At 40.6% G+C, this 19,825-nt stretch overlaps 5 non-coding genes across 5 annotated transcripts; 1 reads left to right on the top strand and 4 right to left on the bottom strand.

The window, feature by feature from the left end:
* The first annotated feature begins 8,604 nt into the window (after positions 1–8,604).
* On the top strand, positions 8,605–8,677 carry TRNAM-CAU (transfer RNA methionine (anticodon CAU)). The gene has a single exon. It is a non-coding gene; the product is annotated as a tRNA-Met (tRNA).
* A 4,347-nt stretch (positions 8,678–13,024) lies between these two features.
* Positions 13,025–13,097, bottom strand: TRNAV-AAC (transfer RNA valine (anticodon AAC)). The gene has a single exon. It is a non-coding gene; the product is annotated as a tRNA-Val (tRNA).
* A 3,188-nt stretch (positions 13,098–16,285) lies between these two features.
* Positions 16,286–16,358, bottom strand: TRNAM-CAU (transfer RNA methionine (anticodon CAU)). Its single transcript has one exon. It is a non-coding gene; the product is annotated as a tRNA-Met (tRNA).
* A 1,795-nt stretch (positions 16,359–18,153) lies between these two features.
* Positions 18,154–18,226, bottom strand: TRNAA-AGC (transfer RNA alanine (anticodon AGC)). Its single transcript has one exon. It is a non-coding gene; the product is annotated as a tRNA-Ala (tRNA).
* A 730-nt stretch (positions 18,227–18,956) lies between these two features.
* On the bottom strand, positions 18,957–19,029 carry TRNAV-GAC (transfer RNA valine (anticodon GAC)). Its single transcript has one exon. It is a non-coding gene; the product is annotated as a tRNA-Val (tRNA).
* Between the last annotated feature and the right edge of the window lie 796 nt (positions 19,030–19,825).

The raw sequence follows: 19,825 nt of genomic DNA, 5'->3' as shown, positions 1-19,825 counted from the left end.
ATAAGAGCTAGGGCAAGGTTGAAGATAAGGTTCATCTCCTACATGAGGCCGCTCCTTCAAGACTAGGAAAGGGCTGTTTTATGTAATATATAGAAAAAACACAGAGTAGAAAAATGAGGAAACAGAGGAATATGTTCTAAAGGAGAAAACAAGATAAAACCTCGGGGGTGGCGGGCAGACCCAGTAAAAAGGAGATAAGTAATTTACCTGAGTTTAAAGTAATAGTCATAAAGATGATCAGCAAACTTGGGAGAAGAATGGATGAACACAATGAAAACCTCAACAAAGACACAGAAAATATAAGAAAGTACCAAACAGAAGTCATAGAGCTGAAGAATACAATAACGGAACCGAAAAATACACTAGAGGCATTCCACAGCAGATTCTTTTCCTGGAGCTCATAGTCTCTTACTCCCTCTGGTGTTCATCGGTGGTGCTGCAGGTTCTGTGGAGCTGCAACAAGCTGCCAAACTCTCCGGTGTTCCCTGTGGCCCCAGGCCTGCGAAGTATGATGGTTCCGTGTCAGTGCTCGTAATCACGTGAGACAGAAACTAGTCCCTTGGGCAGCCTCCCCTGCAACCCCCGAAAACCAAAATGTTGGGCCTATGTTCCATTCTTTCCTTTCCTTCCCAAGAGGGAAACAATAAGTTGGACATTTTCTCCTGATCTTGCTGGGCTCTGTCAGCTTGGAGGAAAGTCTACAGTGGGTAGAATGCAATGGTTTTATTTATTCGTTTCAATGTAGCCATTCTTGGCTTTGCAGTACGTGGGGTACTGCAACTTCTCAACTGGTTTCTGGAGCTCTCATAAAAGCTTTTTGGACCATATATTGATGTTAAGTTGGTGTCTCTGTCAGGAAACAAGGCTTTCTATTTTGCCATCTTGCTGATGTCACCCCTTGCCAGCATTATAATTAATTTAAAGCTCTAGAATTTATATTTGCTATTCATTTGAGGAGGCTGCTTCTGATGGTAATATAATCTGGGGAGGTTTTGTTACTTTCTTCTGTATGGATTTCATTTTAAGCAATAAGTTAATGCTCTTTAGTATTCAAACATTTCTAACTCTTGGCTATGCCTCCATCAGTTCCTTTCTGCTGATTATCAGGGATGGTCATCTGACTGAACACTGGCATGTTAATTGACAATTGTGATGACTTCTATCTACAGGAGAGGAGGTTGGGTGTGAGATCCACAATGAAAAACTGAACACATAATACATGAGAATTTTTTACCAATTACTTCAGGATTTATAGGAAAGAAAAGATTCAAGAAGTCCAATTCATCAAAAGCTGGAAATATACAAAGGAATCCATAGCCAGTTACATCATAGTGAAACTCTAAAAGAAAAAGAGGAGAACAAGAAGAAGGAGAAGGAGGAGGGGGGAGAGAAGGAGGGGGAGGGGGAGGGGGAAAAAAGAAAGGATCACAATGGCGCTAGAGACTAATGACAATCCTCAAAAAATAGAAAAGAGATTGCCTGCAAAGGTGACACTGTTAGCTACAAAATAGCTTATTAGAATTTTCAAATTGAAGAAATAAAATTACTCTTCAACTAAAATTTTATTTAGTGAATCTATTTTTGAAGAACATTAGTGACATAAAGATACCAGAAGACAAAAGAAAATTTGAGAGTTTATCCCACAAGTGATTCTCAATAAAGGAGATCTCAAGAATATACTACAGAAAGAAGGAAATTTTCACAGATATATTCTTCAGCAAATATTTTCAGAGACACTCTTCTGGACTTTTTGGACCGATCAGTAAACAAAAATGACAAAGAATTTACATTCTATTAGACTTGCAATGCAAATCATGGTGAGAAAACGCATAGACAAGTATCAAGGAGAACTGCCTATGGCTGGTTGTTCAACCCGAGTGTAGTGCAGAAGGCATCCACTTAATTAAGACGGGGGCTGCAAGCACAGTGTCGGAGCCCCAGTGAGATGAAGAGGGTAGCTCAGCATGAGGTGTTGAAGCTAATCATCAGGAGGGATGTGTCTGTGGAAGCAGGAGCCCAGCCAGTGGCGTCAGATCCTGAGCAGGGTGAGGAGAGCATCCGTATAGTACAAAGAGATGGCAGTGGAAAAGAATTTATGAAAAGGATTTTGGAGTGAGCTGTTGGTATGCTATTATTTCTGCACATTCCCTACACATGATGCAGATTGCGGTGTCTCTGACCTTTTACTAAATCTGCACAAGAGAGGTGCCAGCAAGGCCAGGCCATGGCGTGAAAATATGGGAGACACGGTGGAGAGGGGCATGGGTCATATAAAGGCAAGAGATGGGCAGCTTGACTGCCTGAAGTTGCTCTTTTCTTGGGATTGGCCTGTAGCTCCAGAGCTTATCAGGGACAACCAGGCATCAGCATTTCCCACAAAACATGTGTGGGAAGCAGGAGAGAGGGAGCAATGTCAGGGGATCAACTTAAAGCCAGTTCAAGTGGGCTGAGTGGAGAAAAGAAAGCAGCTTAGGAAAAAAGAAGCAGGATGAAACTTTGAGTTTCAGAGCTGCTGAAAAGGAAGTCACGAAGAAGGAAGTGGAAGAGAATATGTCATCATCAGGGGAAATGCAAAAGAGAACCCACAATCTTGTGTGTTGTTCAAAGAAGAATTATTCATATTTAAAATCTGAACAACCAGAGAGGGTCACACTAATGACATCACCGTTTAAGTAAGAATTTTATTGTACCCCCATCCCCTTAATCTCACCTCGCTCTGCCTTAATTCATCCCTCCACTACACTCAAACTTGGAAGGGTCAAAGCCTTAGTTAACAAGATGGCAGGGGAAGAGTAGGAGTTCAGGGAAGCAAAGAGAGATGAAATATTTTCCCTAGCATTTATTCAAGTAGCCATGACTCAACATCCCCAGTGGGTGAAGGGAGAAGTTTTATCTGTATGTCAAGTTTGCATTTTAGAGTGTTACATGGAGCTTAGCACTTAAATTTTGGGACTGAGATGGTATTAGTCAGGATAAGTCATAAAACTTCATATGGAGGTAGGAAAAGAATGCATCCAGTGAATAAAAATAAAATGATAATGGAAGACCTAAATATATCTTCTGTATTATTCTATCCCAGAGATTGGTCATTTTCATGTCACAGAATTTGGAGAGGTCCAATGATAAAGTTATATGGCTATCCGTTAATCAGTTTTGTTATTATTACTATCATACCAAAAAACGACATCTCAGATATCTAAGAGGCAGTGCTCCATTTGGGTGATTCCAAACACATGGCAGATACAACAGTGTTTATAATGTAAAGCTACTTGACATTTTCAATTTCTGAGTATTGGTGTAAATATAATTTCTGTTTAGAGATGGCAAATAAAATAAAAAGCCATGAATTTCATGTGTCCCAATTACTTGCACTTTTGGAATAATATCTTGTTCTAGCCAATAACTCCCACTTATTTGTCTTTAACATACCACAGCATAAAAACTGTTTAAAACTAGAGCAGAAAGTAGATACCTCCTGGTCTATTGTCAGCTGTTCCCTATTTGCATTTGTGCTATATATTTTGAGACACGGATGTGTATTTTTTTCTCATTTTATGTCCCTATTCAAATTTAAATAGAGATGTGTAGCAATGTAGAGAGTAATTATAGCCAGGATCCCCACAACCATCACCCCAAAGATCTAAGAGGATCTGAAAAGGATCTGAAGAGAAATGTAGCATGGAGGAAGAGGTTTTGAAAAAGAAGCATATTGGACTAGACTTTGAAACAAGAGTGAAAGAACTTCCCTAATTAAGAGAAAATGATTCACCCAAATATGGAGGAAGAAAGGAACATCCCAAGTACATACAGGCATTTTGACATGCAGACCCGTTACTGGCATTGACCAAGACAAATGACAGGAGTTCACCAACGAAAGAGTTCATTAGAAAAGATACTCTTAACATTAGAAAAACTCCTGAGACTATGGCATAAATCATCCCATGACATGGATGCTACAGATCTTCCAGCTAAAGGAACCAGGAAGGTAGAAACAGAAACAGGGTTAGCATTACTTTCCTCCCTCTTTTCCTGGGACCTGCATTGGATCCTGTAAGCTTGGCAAGAACCTGAGTGAATAAGAAGATAACAAATGGCTACCTTCAGGATCAGGAGAGTCAGGAATTTCTTTAGGCAATATAAATATTGGGTTGGCCAAAAAGTTCATTTGGTTTTCCCTAAGATGTCTCTAGTAGTTAGTTGTCTTTAACTTCATTCGAAACAATTTTGTTAGATTGTATTGTGACAGCTGTCAGCGTGTATTTGTATTTAAAGAAAAACTTATCAAAACTGGTGAATTTTTGTGTAGCCATTTTAATATTGAAGATGGAAGAAAAAAGCAACATTTTGGCATATTATGCTTTATTATTTCAAGAAAGGTAAAAACGCAACTGAAACACACGAAAAAGATTTGTGCAGTGTATGGAGAAGGTGTTGTGACTGATCGAGCATGTCAAAAGTGGTTTGCGAAGTTTCGTGCTGGAGATTTCTCACTGGATGATGCTCCACAGTCGGGTACACCAGTTGAAGTTGATAGCAGTCAAATTGAGAACAATCAACGTTACACCACGCAGGAGATAGCCGACATACTCAAAATATCCAAATCAAGTGTTGAAAATCATTTGCACCAGCTTGGTTATGTCCATCGCTTTGATGTTTGGGTTTCACATAAGTTAAGTGAAAAAACCTTCTTGACCATATTTCCACATGCAAGTCTCTACTTGAACGTAATAAAAACGTTCTGTTTTTAAAACAAATTGTCACAGGTGATGAAAAGTGGATACTGTACAATAATGTGGAACGGAAGAGATCGTGGGGCAAGCGAAATGAACAACCACCAACCACACCAAAGGCCGGTCTTCATCCAAAGGAGGTGATGTTGTGTATATGGTGGGATTGGAAGGCAGTCTTCTATTATGAGCTCCTTCCGGAAAACCAAATGATTAATTCCAACAAGTACTGCTCCCAGTTAGACCAACTGAAAGAGGCATTCGATGAAAAGCATCCAGTATTAGTCAATAGAAAATGCATAATCTTCCATCAGGATAACACAAGACTGCATGTTTCTTTGATGACCAGGCAAAAACTGTTACAGTTTGGCTGGGAAGTTCTGATTCATCCTCATATTCACCAGACATTACACCTTTGGATTTCCATTTATTCCTTCACAAAATTTTCTTAAGGGAAAAAGTTTCAATTCCCTGGAAGACTGTAAAAGGCACCTGGAACAGTTCTTTGCTCAAAAAGATAAAAAATTTTGGGAAGATGGAATTATGAAGTTGCCTGGAAAATGGCAGAAGGTAGTGGAACAAAACGGTGAATACGTTGTTCAATAAAGTTCTTGGTGAAAATGAAAAATGTGTCTTTTATTTTTACTTAAAGACCGAAGGAAATATTTGGCCGACTCAATAATTAGTCTATGCATATGTCAGGTTTTGGAGTGTAGTTCCACTGGCTGCACTTCCTTATGGATACAGTGACCACTAGATGGAAGATATTAATGAAAGATGGGGCACATCCAGACTGAATACTTAACAGCAAAAACCATAAGATGGTTACTGAAAAGGAGTCATGGATTCTGGAAAAAAAACGTCAAGGTCATATAAGAATGGAAGTATCAAGAATGGGCCTTAGAGAATGAAGATGAAGAGAAATCTCGGATGTGTGAACCAGGCATGGAAGTGGGAATTCCTCTATGAGAAAAAGTTTATGGCCTTTCTAATTGAGGGGGCTTTAAAATACTCATGAAGGGAAGTAGTGACAGCAAAAGCTGAAAATTTGGAGTTGAAAATATAAAAAATCTGAGCGTGTTATGGGCTGAATTTTGTCCCTCCAAATTCATATGTTGAAAGCCTAGCACGTGGTACCTCAGAACATGACTGTATTTGGAGACAGGGCCTTTAAGGAGGTGGTTAGGTTACAATGAGGTCATTAGAGTGGGCCCTAATCCAAACTGACTGGTGTCCTTATAAGAAGGGACAATTAGGACACAAAGAGAAAGATACCAGACATGTGCCCAGAGGAAAGACCATGTGAGGACACAGTAAGAAGGTGACCATCTGCAAGTCAAGGGGCCTGAGAAGAAACCAGACCTGCCGACGCCTTGATTTTGAACTTGTAGCCTCCCGAACTGTGAGAAAAATTTCTGTTGTTTAAGCCACCCAGTCTGTGGTATTTTGTTATGGCATCTCTAGCAAATTAATACAGAGCAGAAGGGTCACATTACCAAAATGAAATATTTAAGAGGCTGTTTTTAGCTGAGAGAATGAGGAAGTTTGAGAGTATGGGAACGGGGCCTTTGTTTATCCTGTCAGCTCCTGAGGTCGGGGTTGCCCAATTGCCTCTGACTCCCCAAGCCTGGCACAGAACACGTCCTCAATAATTATGAGTAGAATGAATGATGGAATGAAAAGGAAGAGGGAGATTCAAGAGAGGTTCTGTAAAAAATAATCTAGTGTAGTAGTTCTCAGGCTTTCTTGTGTCAGGACTCATCACACTCTTAAAAACTTTATAATGAAACCCAAAGACCTTTGTGAATTTTATCTGTCAGTATTTATTATGTTAAGATTTAAAATGTTTATTTGATTTTTAAAAAAACATGATCAACCTATCAGATGTCATCATAAGTAATATAATTTTATGGAAAATAACTATATAATTTTAAACTCTCTTTAATGACTGGCTTAATAGAAGACAGATTTTTATATCTGCTTCCACATTCAAAATCTTGAGATATAATGTTTTGTTTCAAGCATATGAAGAAAGTTTGGCTTCATACAGATATGCTATTAGAAAAGGAAAGAGTATTTCAATAGCTTTTTCAGGTAATTGTGGACATCTTTCTTTGATTTTACACCAATACTTGACAGGCAGTACCTTCTTTAGGGTTGGTCGTAAAGTAGAATCTGACGCCTTATTGCTAACTTTGAATGGATCTTTTACCCATGTGTGATTTGGTAACAACTTCATTATATTGGTCCACTGAGATATATAGTTCTTCCAAATGTTGGAACGTTTCAGTATACAATATCAAACAAACAGAAAAGAACATTCATTGATACCATCACCAATCTCATCAGAAACATCTCTAAATATTGGGAAGCTGCAAATTCATGAAGTTTCCTAGATGCTAATTTTCACTTGCAGGCTAATATTTTATCATTGCAAACAAATTCTGTCAGTTATTTTCTTTGAAGTGACAGCCTGAATTTTTTTATTCTTGAGAAAATGCCTGAACGTGTCATAGTTTTGTCTGTTACTTCTTTCAAATAAAAGTGGTGTTCCCTGAAAAACAAAACAAAACAAAACCCATAACTAGAACAGTTCACAACTCAAAAGTCACCCAAGTGCTTTTCTTAGAGATAATCACTCTTCTGTGGGGCACAGCTGAAGGGCTTTTTCTGCACTTCTCATTTATTCACACAAATTATTAAAAAGACATGTACTTAAGGGTGAGAGTTAGTAAATATTTTTTACTGCTCCATCAAGGATATTCTTAAGTAAAATACTTTTTTTTTTTCTGAGTGTGTGGCGGATAGACACAGTGGCTGCTAGCACATCTTGATGTCACTGCCTTGATCCATAGCAGGCACCAGAAGATTTATGTGCTGCTGTTTTTGCACTATCGGATTTTTTTTTCATAGCAAATAGAGCCTTGATAATTATGAAAAAATTGTTGGCCTCACAGATACCCTGAAAGTGTCTCAGAACACCCATGGGTCTGGACACCACACTTTGAGAACTGATAGTCTAAAGTATTTGTCAGGATTTGAGGGACAAAAGGTCAAGTCTTTCTTGGGAGTTTTGAACTCAGGTGCCAGGCACATGGCAGGCTGTGAATTAATGTCTGTTGAATGGACTGAAGAGTTCACAATTCTATAAATATTTGTGTAACGAGTGAACGTGGTGATGTGGGGAAGAACATAATCTAGAGTGAAGAAAGCACACTTTTTGGAATCAGCAAAATCTGCTTTCAACATCTGGCTTTGCCATTTAGCAGCTGTGAATCTGATTCTACTGAGCCTCAGTCTCATCAGTAAAATGTGGATAATGATATGTAGATTTATGGCAAAAAACTAAATTGGACTAAATGAAATTGAATGAATAGAATCTTTAATAGGATTTTTGGTACATAGAAGTGAAGAAAACATGCAGACTCACAAAGTCAGTTTGTGATATACTGAGGGGAACATCTCAGGCAACATAGGTGGAAGTGTAGATTTAAATTAAGACACGTAAGTGTAGACTGCAGATATGTTTGGGAGCTATGCATTCATCCAACTACTATTTGGTGAGAGTCTACTATTCCAACAGAGGAGACTATGGATGGTAAAAAATCGACTGATAATTGAGGGAATGACAATCCAGATGATTAGAAAATAAGGATAGCATCAACCAGAGGTCAGACACAATTGTTCAGTGAATACACTAGTTTCCAGGTATGAGGCTCTTTTGAGCGCGGGTCTAGAAAGGACCCTGGATATTTGGAAATATCTTGGATAACCAGTAACTCTGGACGAAGAAAACTGAAAATCCAGAAAGTAATTCGTTTCGAGGGAAAGAAATTAGATAATTCATTTATAGCGTGGCTAAGCAGGGTACCCCAGCGCCTTCTTAGCGCAGTGGGCAGCGCGTCAGTCTCATAATCTGAAGGTCCTGAGTTCGAGCCTCAGAGAAGGCAGCTTTCTTTTCTTCGGCGTGTTCGTTTTGTTTTTGCGCTCATTTACCTCTGGGACGTAGTTTCTTCTGCTGTGAAGTATCAAGAAGTGAGATTGTATGAGATTGTATCAGAGCCAGAGTCTTCCTACAATAACCGTTCGGGTCCCCAGCAGACATGCGCTCGCCGCTCCGCGCAACTGCTGTTTCCCGAGGGGTTCTGGAGACGCTCTGCCTTGAGGGCGGTGACGCTTGGGACTCCAGACTAGCCCTGAAAAACCACGCGGGGCATAAAACTTCTAGTGCCGAAATAACCATGTGCTCAAAATAGCCAATAGCGCAGAAATTGCACTTCACTAACTTCGCTGGCTGGTGCCTGCAGGGTCTACGCCCGAGGTCTTCGGCTGTGCATCTCCTTGCCCTCTTGGTCGGTAACAGCAACTTCCCAGATGACTACAGCTCAATACAGATATAGAAAACATTGACTTTTGTGGGGGGGGGGCGGTGTCTTAAAAATTTTTTTTATGAGTCCGTAGAAGACAGGGAAATATTGGACATTGAAATATTGGAAGTGTAGTAAATCGGATCTTTCTGATTTTTTTCCTCGTATGGTTCCACACATGACAGGGCTGGCGATGTCTTAACTGACACTCCAACTTTGTAGCCGGTGGAGGAAAACAGTGGAAGAGAGATGGGGGATCTCGGAGCAGGCAGAGAGGTGCTCTGCCTGCAGAGAGATGCAGAGAGAGGTGCTCTTTGAGGAAGAAGGTGCTCAAAGAGGAAGAAGGTGCTCAAAGAGGAAGAAGGTGCTCTTTGAGGAAGAAGGTCTGTGCGAGGCTGGGCTGGTCATTTTCCATCACAGCAATGCGCGGTGCTGTATGTCGGGTGGGTCCTCAACCCCGTGTTATAGAAGCCGAGAGAAGTTAATTTTAATGGTGAAAAGTTAATTAAATGGCCAATGACGGGGACCTAGAGAAGCTAGATTTTGAGAGGACTTGCGCGTCTAAGGTCTCCTAGTAGATGCCGGTTGGGGAGGGGATGGCAAAGAGCCAGAGAGTCGGGCAAAGGAAGTTTCTGACGCCCAGTGGAATTTATAGAAAATGAATTCACGCAGGAAGAGGGGGAAGAAAGAGAGTGTTGGGAAGTCTGTCCTTAACGCGATGCTTACCCATCTGCCTAGGACGCCATGATTACCGTCCCTGCCTCTGTATTTCAACTGTAACGCCGGTCCTGAGCAATAACTTTAGAAACCCTTCAAAATCATTGAAGGAAACAAAGAGGCCATTCTCATGTGCTACACACAAAACCTGGATAGTTTTTCCTCTTTTGTTTTAGAGGTTTCTGGAGATAGACATAGATATGCAAAAACTTCACAGCAGGAAATACCGAGTAGCAATTCCGTCAGGATATTTATTTTTAATACAGTCTGACATGTCTAGATTGTCAGAATTATTAAAAAATAAACATACTGGGGGTGGTGGTGGGATGAATTGGGAGATTGGGACTGACATATATACACTAATATGTATTAAATGGATAACTAATAAAAAATAAATATACTGTCTATAAGAAACTCACGTAATATAGTTACTAATAAGTTTGCATACAGATTTACTATTTAATAATTTATTAATTGCTTGTTCCTTTTTTTTTTTTTTTTTTTTTTTTTTTTTTTTTTTTTGCGGTACGCGGGCCTCTGTTGCGGAACACAGGCTCCAGACGCGCAGGCTCAGCGGCCATGGCTCACGGGCCCAGCCGCTCCGCGGCATGTGCGATCTTCCCGGACCGGGGCACGAACCCGTGTTTGCTGCATCGACAGGCGGACTCTCAACCACTGCGCCACCAGCGAAGCCACCGCCCCTTTCTTTTTCATATTTTTTTGTTCCTCTTCCTTCCTACCTTCATTTGACTTATTTAAACATTGTTAGTAGGTAGTCTAGTGATTACCCTATACATCCTTAACATCTCACAGCGTACTTGGAATCAATAAATTACCATTCAAACTGAGTATAGAAACCTATACCACCATTATGTACCTTTGCCATAAGCCCTTTATGATATGTATATAGTACATGTAGATATAATGAAACTCTATGAGACAATGTTGTAATTTTCACTTTCAATCATCAAACATACTTTAAAGAACTCAAGAGAATACCAGTCTGTCATTTTTACCCAGATCTTTCCTAGCTTTACTATTGTTCAATCATGCTGTTCCAAGTGTCCTTCTGGTATCATTTTTCTTGTCTCACACTCTACTTTTTTCTAGCACTTCTGCTGGCAATGGATTATCTCAGTTTACCTTCAAATCAAAATGTATTTTTCACCTCTTTGTCTGAACAATATTTTTGCTATATCAGCATTCTGGTCTATTCTTTCAACATTTCAAAAAGTCATGTCATTTCTTTATGGCCTCTGTGGTCCTGATGAGAGCAGATCGAAGTTTCCCTTTAGTTTTCCTCAGGTTGCTTTCAAGAAGTTTTTATTTTTTTCCTTTGGTTTTCAGCAGTTTAATAGTAATATGTCTGGGTGTGGCTTTATAGGAGTATATCCTGCTTCAAGTTTACTGAACGTTTTGAATCTGGTTTAAGTCTTTTGCCAAATTTGGAAAGTTTTCAAATTTGGAAATTCAAAATAAATTTCCCCCCTTTTCAAGGTCCTCTTTCTCCTCTTGTTTTGTGTCTCCAATGATGTGAATATAAGATCTTTGTTATTTTCCAATTTGTCCCTGAAGCACAAGCCATCTTTTAAAATATACTTTTCACTCTGTCATTTAGACTGGATAGTTACTATCTTCACTATCTACTATCTTCTATCTACTATCTGTCTACTATCTATCTACTATCTTCACATTCACTGACTTTTTCTCAGTCACTATCTGCTATTAGGACAATCCATTGAGGCATTGTTGTTTATAATTTTGGTTAATACATTTTCAGTTCTGAAGTTTCAATTTGGACTTATATGTCCCATTTTTTTGCTAAGACTTTCTAACATTCAATTCATTTCAGTTCTCACCCCTAATTCTCAGAGCACTGAATAATCACTACTTCAAAGTATTTATTAGAAGATTTCAACATCTGTGTCATCTCAGTATTGATATCTGTTGATTCTCTTTTCCAAGTCAGTTAACCAATTTTCCCGGTTCTTCATTTGCTGAATAATGTTGGATTATAACCTGGCCATTTTTGCATCAGACTTGGTGTCTTGTTCAAATTTTATGGAGAATATTGCTACTTTTGTTTTTGCAGTCAATTGACTGCCTTGTGTTAAAGTTCCAAGTACCGACCAGTCTTCTGTGTGTTGTGGTTTCATAGTCCAATCCATTTCCAAAGCCTTTCTGATACTATTTGGAGATCTCTGGAGTGTGTGCAATCCAGTGACCAGTGTGGACTTGGGCAGTGCGCTATCACTTCAGTTCTCAAAGTCCATGGTAGGTTGCTTAGGATCAAAGCCACTTATTCACAGCTCGCAGGTGCAACCAGAAGTTCACTAATAACTTCACGTGTTTGCTTTCCACGGTGTCTTTCCTGATATATTCTGGTTACTTGGGGTACTCGGTTTCAGTCCCTGACAAGAAAGCTGGGGCTTTATTGACCCAGCTCTGCCCTGTGCTTCTCAGGACTGTACAACCTTGCGGCTAAGTAGCAGGAAGAAACAGGAATAAAAAGGAATTGGGCATATCCCTTGAGATGACCAGCTATTCTGAAAAAACAGAGAATAAATTATAGGCTGATAGTAAAGGTACATACCAAAGGCCAGTGAGCCAGCGCTGCTCTGTCATGTCCTTGCCCAGAGCTGGGTGCAAAGTGTCTAATTTTCTCATTTCTTTCTACAGGTTAGAAGATCCGCAGTTATCAGCCAGAGCCCCTCGACTGAGAGCAAAAGCTGGAGAATGTGGTCGTCGATCCCACTACCTCTCACATGCTAAGCGAGCGCTCTACCACTTGAGCTAATCCCCCACGCCTCACTTGTCTTTTTCCCCGAGTTTTTCAGAGTCCCATCCCCATTATTCACTTGAAACCCTGACTCTGCTAAGGGCAAGTCTTCTCAAAGATGCCCTGAGGCAAGAGCACGGTTGGTACCCATTCCTCTTCTAAGGAAAAGGAGGCGGGGAGTAGCCATGGGAAAAGCTTGGCGTCCCAAAATTTCACGTTTCAGATTTTCCGAGATAGAAGGGAAAACGTCCCAGTTGGGAGGAGTCACCCAGAACGGCCGGCTAACTCAACAAGTCTATCTCAGGATGTTTATCTGTTTCTTAAAAACGAAATGAAAATGACAAACCAACAGGAATGGGATGACCACCGGTTCCCTTTAGGGGAGGCGGAGGGCTGATTTTCCCCGCATGATGGAAGGCAAAAAAAGCATAAGCTGTTTCCGCTCGGTTTCGAACCGAGGACCTCTCGCGTGTTAGGCGAGTGTGATGACCACTACACTACGGAAACTCACGTTTCGTGCCGTTTTAAGATATTTCTCTGTTGTTACTGAGGCAGGTCATGAGGATTTACATATCTATGCTGTAGGATAGAACAATAAAAAATACAAGATATCACAGACAAGAGCCATCGGAAATAAGACGCGAGAGCATATCATAGTGAAGGAAAAAATACGGACATTTAGGGGTGAAGATGGAGGGAACAGCGTGCACAGGGTGGAAGGAACAGGCTTGGAGGAATTCCTGTGTTCAGAAATATACCTGTTCAATTGGAGTGCTTTTGTGTGTGTGTGTGTGTGTGTGTGTGTGTGTGTAAAATAGACATGGAGGGAAAGTGATTGAAAAGCCTGTACACATGAAGATACACTGGGGGGAAAACTGTGGAGGCTTAAAAACCTTTGAAAAAAATCCAGGCACAAGGCTTACATAATCAAGGTAACATTTCATGAAGGGTGGGGGAAACCAGAATTGAAGAGAACGAAAAAGAAGTTGTAAAATATTAAGGGATTGAAGTTTATTCTTTTAGCTCCTGGGATTAGCAGTAGCATGAGTCTTTCTACATCTCCAGCCCAGTACAGCGTCTGGCACAGAATCCATCCTCCATAAACATAGAATGGATAAAGGCATAGATGCATGGGTTAGCTGCAATGCTAAATCAAACAAGTTTCATAAATTAATAAAATTTTAGTACAATTTCTAGCACATGGTTCTGAAAGAGGATTTATTTCATTCCTTTTTAATCTTTCTTCACCTGTATCCCGAGTTCCCACTCCCTAAGAGAAAATCACGGAGAAATAGTTGGGATCCTACAAACTATAATCATATATGTCACCATTTTGTCATTGGTCCCACAAAAAATAAACTGTTTTCAAGACACTTGATTACCCTGAAAAGTCTGCTACACTGTCTACATTGTCATCATTCCGAACGTGACTACCGTCTCCTCTTCTTCCCTGCAGCCTCTAAGCTGCGCAATGTCAAAGATTTGTGGTCTACCTGTATAAGGATTCTCACAGACCTCCAAATCCTCAAGCTCTCTTCATCCTGACACCTAGAAGAAGAGACGAGGGAACATTTTTGGGCTTCACTGTTGAAGAGAGAAAGAAAGTGGAAATTAAGAACCTGTGCAGAAGAAAATGTTTGGAGGAAATACATGCAAAAGGAAATAGGCTTTAAATTCGGTTCTAGTTTTCACCCAACTTCAAGCTGTTATCAGTTGTGACTGTTTTATAACAGGAGTCTTAAACATCTGTGGTCCCTTACACCTTTATTTGTTATTCACTAATTAGAAGGTAGAAAATTCTGTCTGGGGAAAATTAAAATTATGCATTACAAATAAACTGCCATTCATCAATGAAATTCAAAACATCAAATAAGTCATAAAGAGCAAAATGAATTGAAAGATGCAGGGATTAACATTTTGGAAGTTAATAAAATGATTTATTAAATTATTAACTTGTATTTGATCTGCCTATTAACTCCATTTACCTATTACTTCCATTTCAAGACAGATGCCATATTTATGCCTTAACTCCAGGCACTGAGGACACAGTGATTTGAGCCTAAAGATCCTTATATTCTAGAGGAGAGACAAGAAATTTACAAAGAAAAACTTCATAAGACACTTTCTAAAACTTCATAAGACACTTTGTGAGGAAGGTGGCATAAGTTGAGGTAATAGATTGAAATCACAATAAGAGTCATTAGCTATGGGGTGTGCTGTCAGTAGTAAAGTGACATGTGATTCAGAGACTGAGTACCTAGAAGTAGGTACCTTATTACTAAGTCTGATTCAAAATGAGAAGATGTATTAGTCAGGAGCTGAGAGGTGAAGAAAGGTCCTCTGTGGGCAACTGGGAAACTAGCCCAGACAGAGCCTGGTTACCAAATACCTACAACAGAGTCAAAATGTAAGACATTTTCTATCTTATTGCAAGACTGTGTGCCACTGACTTAAGCAAATGTTGGGTTTGCTGAAGGCCCACCTATTCACAGAAGTTCTCGAAGAACTTCACCCAAAGGATTCTTTGTGTCTGAAGAAGCTTAAGCTCAAGTTGAGGGAAAGGGAAGTCTCTCAGTGAAAAGCAAAGTGCAAGGGCTGTTCACAGCTCAGCATGGCAGAATCATGATGCTGTCTTTTCTCAATTTTTTTGGACCTCATCAGGATCTGATCACTAAGGCTGATTAGTGTATTTCCTGCATTACCTCCTGGGATCTGCCCCCCCCCACCACACACACACATTTTAAACCATATTTAAGCTGCCTGTGCAAAGAGGAAAAATTCTATCTGGGGTTGTTTATGTGGAAATTAAATACCACCTGATTGTTTCATTTTTTTTGGAGATATTTCTGAAGGTGTTGATTTGGACTGGGATGGTTGGGTTGGGACAGATGGGTAAGAAACCTTCTTAAGGAAGAGCTACCCAAAGATCCTACTCCTATTCTTCTTTCATGAGTTTTCCCAAGAATTCCTCTGGTTTCACAATTTTTTTTTTCTTGTTGTTGCTGTTTTTGTTGTTTGACCGTCTGGGTCTTTCTGATTCTCTCGCAGACCCAGGCTACTCAGACTTCAGAAGGACAAATTCTGCCATGTGCATATGTTGAGGTGCACCTCAACAGCCTTCCTTCTTTCCTCAGGCCAACTGCCCCATAAAATTCAAGTACAAAATAGTGGAAAGGCCTTGTTTTCACCAGGATCTCTCTGTTCGGAAACAGAGGTGAGAGGTCCACCCTCCCGCTAGCCAAAAACCATGAATGTTGAGATGGAAAGGCCAGCACTGTCCAGTACAGACCATGTTCACTCCCTCACAGCTTTTTTCAGGTTTTCCTTCCTTGTCTATAGACCAATGACACGGAGGATTCATTCCCTGAAGACTGAAACTGAGCTGAATTAGAAAAACTTTGGGCACAAGGATTTCAGCAAGCGTGAAAGGAGAGACTAAAAGGCATCTTCAACACAATATCTTTCCTGACTCTTCCGCTGAAAGCTGAACGTGCCACCTCCACAATCCCGAGCCCCTTTACTGCCTAATGATTACACCCCAGCACACATTTCCTCATGTGCTTATGATGCATTTTTTCTTACTTGCTTCTTGTTCAGTTTTTCCCACTCCTCCTGACTGGAGTGTAGCTCCACGAGGAAGGGACTAACAGGAGATATTTGTTATTGTTACTGCTTGGTAAAAGATGAAAAACACTTGCCCTCTCTGAGGCTCGAACTCAGGACCTTCAGATTATGAGACTGACGCGCTGCCTACTGCGCTAAGAGGGCAGATGTCACTTGCTTTTTGCTTTGAAAATAAAATATAAAATTTTATTTTCCAGGTATGTCCATCAGTTTCCAGCTTTTGAAGAATGTAATCAATGTTACTTGTAAATCGTTCCATTTAAACCAAAGCTGCACCTGAAGTGTTCCACATCCAGGAATTGTGGAGTCCACACCTTTCCAGTATACGCCCAGCAATTGGACACTCTGGCTTGCAGTACCCAAGAATTGTACAGGTCTTTTGCAGCTCTTTTTCCCTCTTGTGTTCCAGTGATCTGCCTCTTCCCACCTTCAGAGATCTCAGTCACTCTTATACTTTCCTTGGTACCTTATGTTCAAAAGAAACTTTTGAACAGTGCCCGGTTAATATTAGTTCACTGACTGACTGAGTGAATGAATACTCCTCATATTTGTCTACAGTCCATATTTCTCTGTCTCACTCTAAATCTCCACTTGGATATACATGACTGGAGACATTATCCTTACAAAAAACACAAACTGAACTTAATAAAAAACCTCCTTGTTGGGCTTCCCTGGTGGCGCAGTGGTTGAGAGTCCGCCTGCCGATGCAGGGGACACGGAATAGTGCCCCGGTCCGGGAGGATCCCACATGCCACAAAAAAATCTCCTCGTTTGTTTCAGCCTTACAATTATACTAAGAAATTTATGGAGATGATTTCATATATTCAAATTGAATTTTGGTAACAAAAGTATGTATCATGATTTGCATTTTTCAGATATAATGGAGGCTCAGAAAAGTTAAATAATGTTTCAAAGGTCCCAGAGCTACTAAGCAGCAAAGTATGAATTGAGAAACAGACTTTTAGATTCCAAATTGGGATCTTTTTTCCTGCTGTAGCTCGTGATCTCACTGTCTGTTCTTCTCCACAATAGCTCATTCATCCACACTCTATCTAATTCCCAACCTCCTCTGTGCTGGCCTTTTGGGCTTAGACTTGCAAGTCAATTTTGGCTCATCCTCCTCCTTCAAAGTCCACATCCACTGCCCTGCCAAATACTGAACATTATTCTTGTGACGCCCTCTTGAATCTGTCCCTTCCTTTCCATTCAGTCAGTACATATTCATTGGGGAGCTGCTCTGTGCTGGGAAGTAGGCTCAGGTGATTCAGAACGAATCTGACCACACAGCTCTCTGGAGCCAGAAGGATAAATATGGATAAGGAATGATCTTCTTCCAGTTTCACTACTTTCAGTCTCGCTGGCATTTGCAGCTAAATAATGCTTTTGAAAATATTTGTTTTCATAATGTCCCTCTGCTTCACTCTGGCCATTTTTGATTTCTTAAGTTTTTTTTAAACATCTTTATTGGAGTATAATTGCTTTACAATGGTGTGTTAGTTTCTGTTTTATAACAAAGTGAATCAGCTATACATATACATATGTTCCCATATGTCTTCCTTCTTGCGTCTCCCTCCCTCCCACTCTCCCCATCCCACCCCTCCAGGCTGTCACAAAGCACCGAGCTATGATTTCTTAAGTTTTGATTTGATCTTGCTTTTCTTTCAACTCTTTGGTAGAACCTCATTGTGATTTTGCTTTATAAGGTCAATTCCACCCATTGGTGCATGGTGTTACATTTTCCATGTGTTTTTTGATTTTTTTAATCTACTTAATTTATCATTAATGAGACATGCACATACCAAAGGCAGTAGAGCCAGCATTGCCCCGTTTTGTCCTTGCCCAGAGAAGGGTCCAAAGTGTATCGTTTTTTCATTTCTTTCTGTACTTTGGAAGATTTGGGGTTATCAACAAGAGCTCCTCAGTTGAGCCGATAAAAGGCTGGAGAATGTGGGCATCGATCCCACTACCTCTCACATGCTAAGCGAGCGCTCTACCACTTGAGCTAATTCCCCACCTCCAATCTTCTTCCTTTCCTCCCGTTTTTCAGGGAACTATCTCCATCCACGTCATTCCTTCTTTTGGGGCCGGCCAGAAGGTCAGGAAAAGTGAAGGCCATTAGGCTGGAGTAAGGGCACATCCTCTCAAAGATGCTCTGAGGCAAGCGCGCGGTTGGTACCTGTTCCTCTGGTAAGGAAGGGAGAAAGTCGCCTTGGGAAAAGTCTGGCCGCAAATGTACCGGTTTCAGATTTTCCGGGATGGAAGAGATCACGTCCCAGTTGAGAGGACTCACGCAGAACACCAGGCTAATGCGGGAGGACTATCTCAGGTTGATTACCTGTCTCTCTCTTTTTCTTTTTTAAACATCTTTATTGGGGTATAATTGCTTTACAATGGTGTGTTAGTTTCTGCTTTATAACAAAGTGCATCAGTTATACATATACATGTGTTCCCATATCTCTTCCCTCTTGCGTCTCCCTTCCTCCCACCCTCCCTATCCCACCCCTCTAGGCGGTCACAAAGCACCGAGCCGATATCCCTGTGCCATGCGGCTGCTTCCCACTAGCTATCTACCTTACGTTTGTTAGTGTGTATATGTCCATGACTCTCTCTCGCCCTGTGATTACCTGTCTCTTAAGCACGAAACTAAAGCAGCAAAGGAACATAAGTGGGAGGATCACTGGTTCCTTTTAGGGGAGGCGATGGGCTGAATTTTCCCGATGGTGGAAAGCAAAAGGCAGCACTTGTTTCCGCTCGCTTTCGAGCCAAGGACCTCTCGCGTGTCAAGCGAGCGTGATAACCACTACACCACGGAAACCTCCGCCTAGCATTGTTTCTGAGATAGTTATTAGATTCTTGCTGAGTTGGGTCTTGAGAAGTTACATATTTACGCTATATGCAAGAACAAAAATACATACTGTTACATACAAGAGCCATAGGAATTTAGAGGCGAGACATATCAGAGCGAAGGAAAACTATATGGACATTGAAGTGTACAGATGAAGAGTGAACACAGGATGGAAGGAACAGGCATGGAGGTATGGATCCTGTGTTCAGAAATATACCGGTTCAGTTGGAGGGGGTGTACGTGCGTGTGCGTGTGTGTAAAATAGACATGGAGGGAAACAGTGATTGAAAAGCCTGGACACATGAAGATACATTGGAGAAAACATTGTGGAGGCTTAAGAACCCTTGAAAAAATTCCACGCAGATGGCTTACATGATCAAGGTAACATTTTATGAAAGGTTTTTAATTTTGAATGCCAAATAGGTAGGAAATAGGGAAACCAGAATTGAAGAGAATGAAAAAGAAGTTATAAGATATTAAGGGATTGAGTGAGGTTTATTTTTTTAGCTCCTGAGATTAGCAATAGCATGAGTCTTTCTGCATCTCCAGCCCAGTACACTGTTTGGCACAGAATACATTCTCCATAAACATTATAGAATGGATGAAGGCATAGATGAATGAGAAGAAAGAGAAAGACTCTGGAGAGGTTGTGCAGGAAAGATCTACAGTATTTGACAATGTCTCAAGACAATGGATGTAGAGATTTGAGGGAGAAGAAGGAGTCAAGGACAATTAGAAGTCTTGAACCTGGGTGTCAGACACAGAA

Source organism: Phocoena phocoena, chromosome 10, assembly GCF_963924675.1.
Source record: "Phocoena phocoena chromosome 10, mPhoPho1.1, whole genome shotgun sequence".
Classification (NCBI taxonomy): domain Eukaryota; kingdom Metazoa; phylum Chordata; class Mammalia; order Artiodactyla; family Phocoenidae; genus Phocoena; species Phocoena phocoena.
Note: the sequence above shows the minus strand (reverse complement) of the source record. Positions and strands in the feature narration are given on the sequence as shown.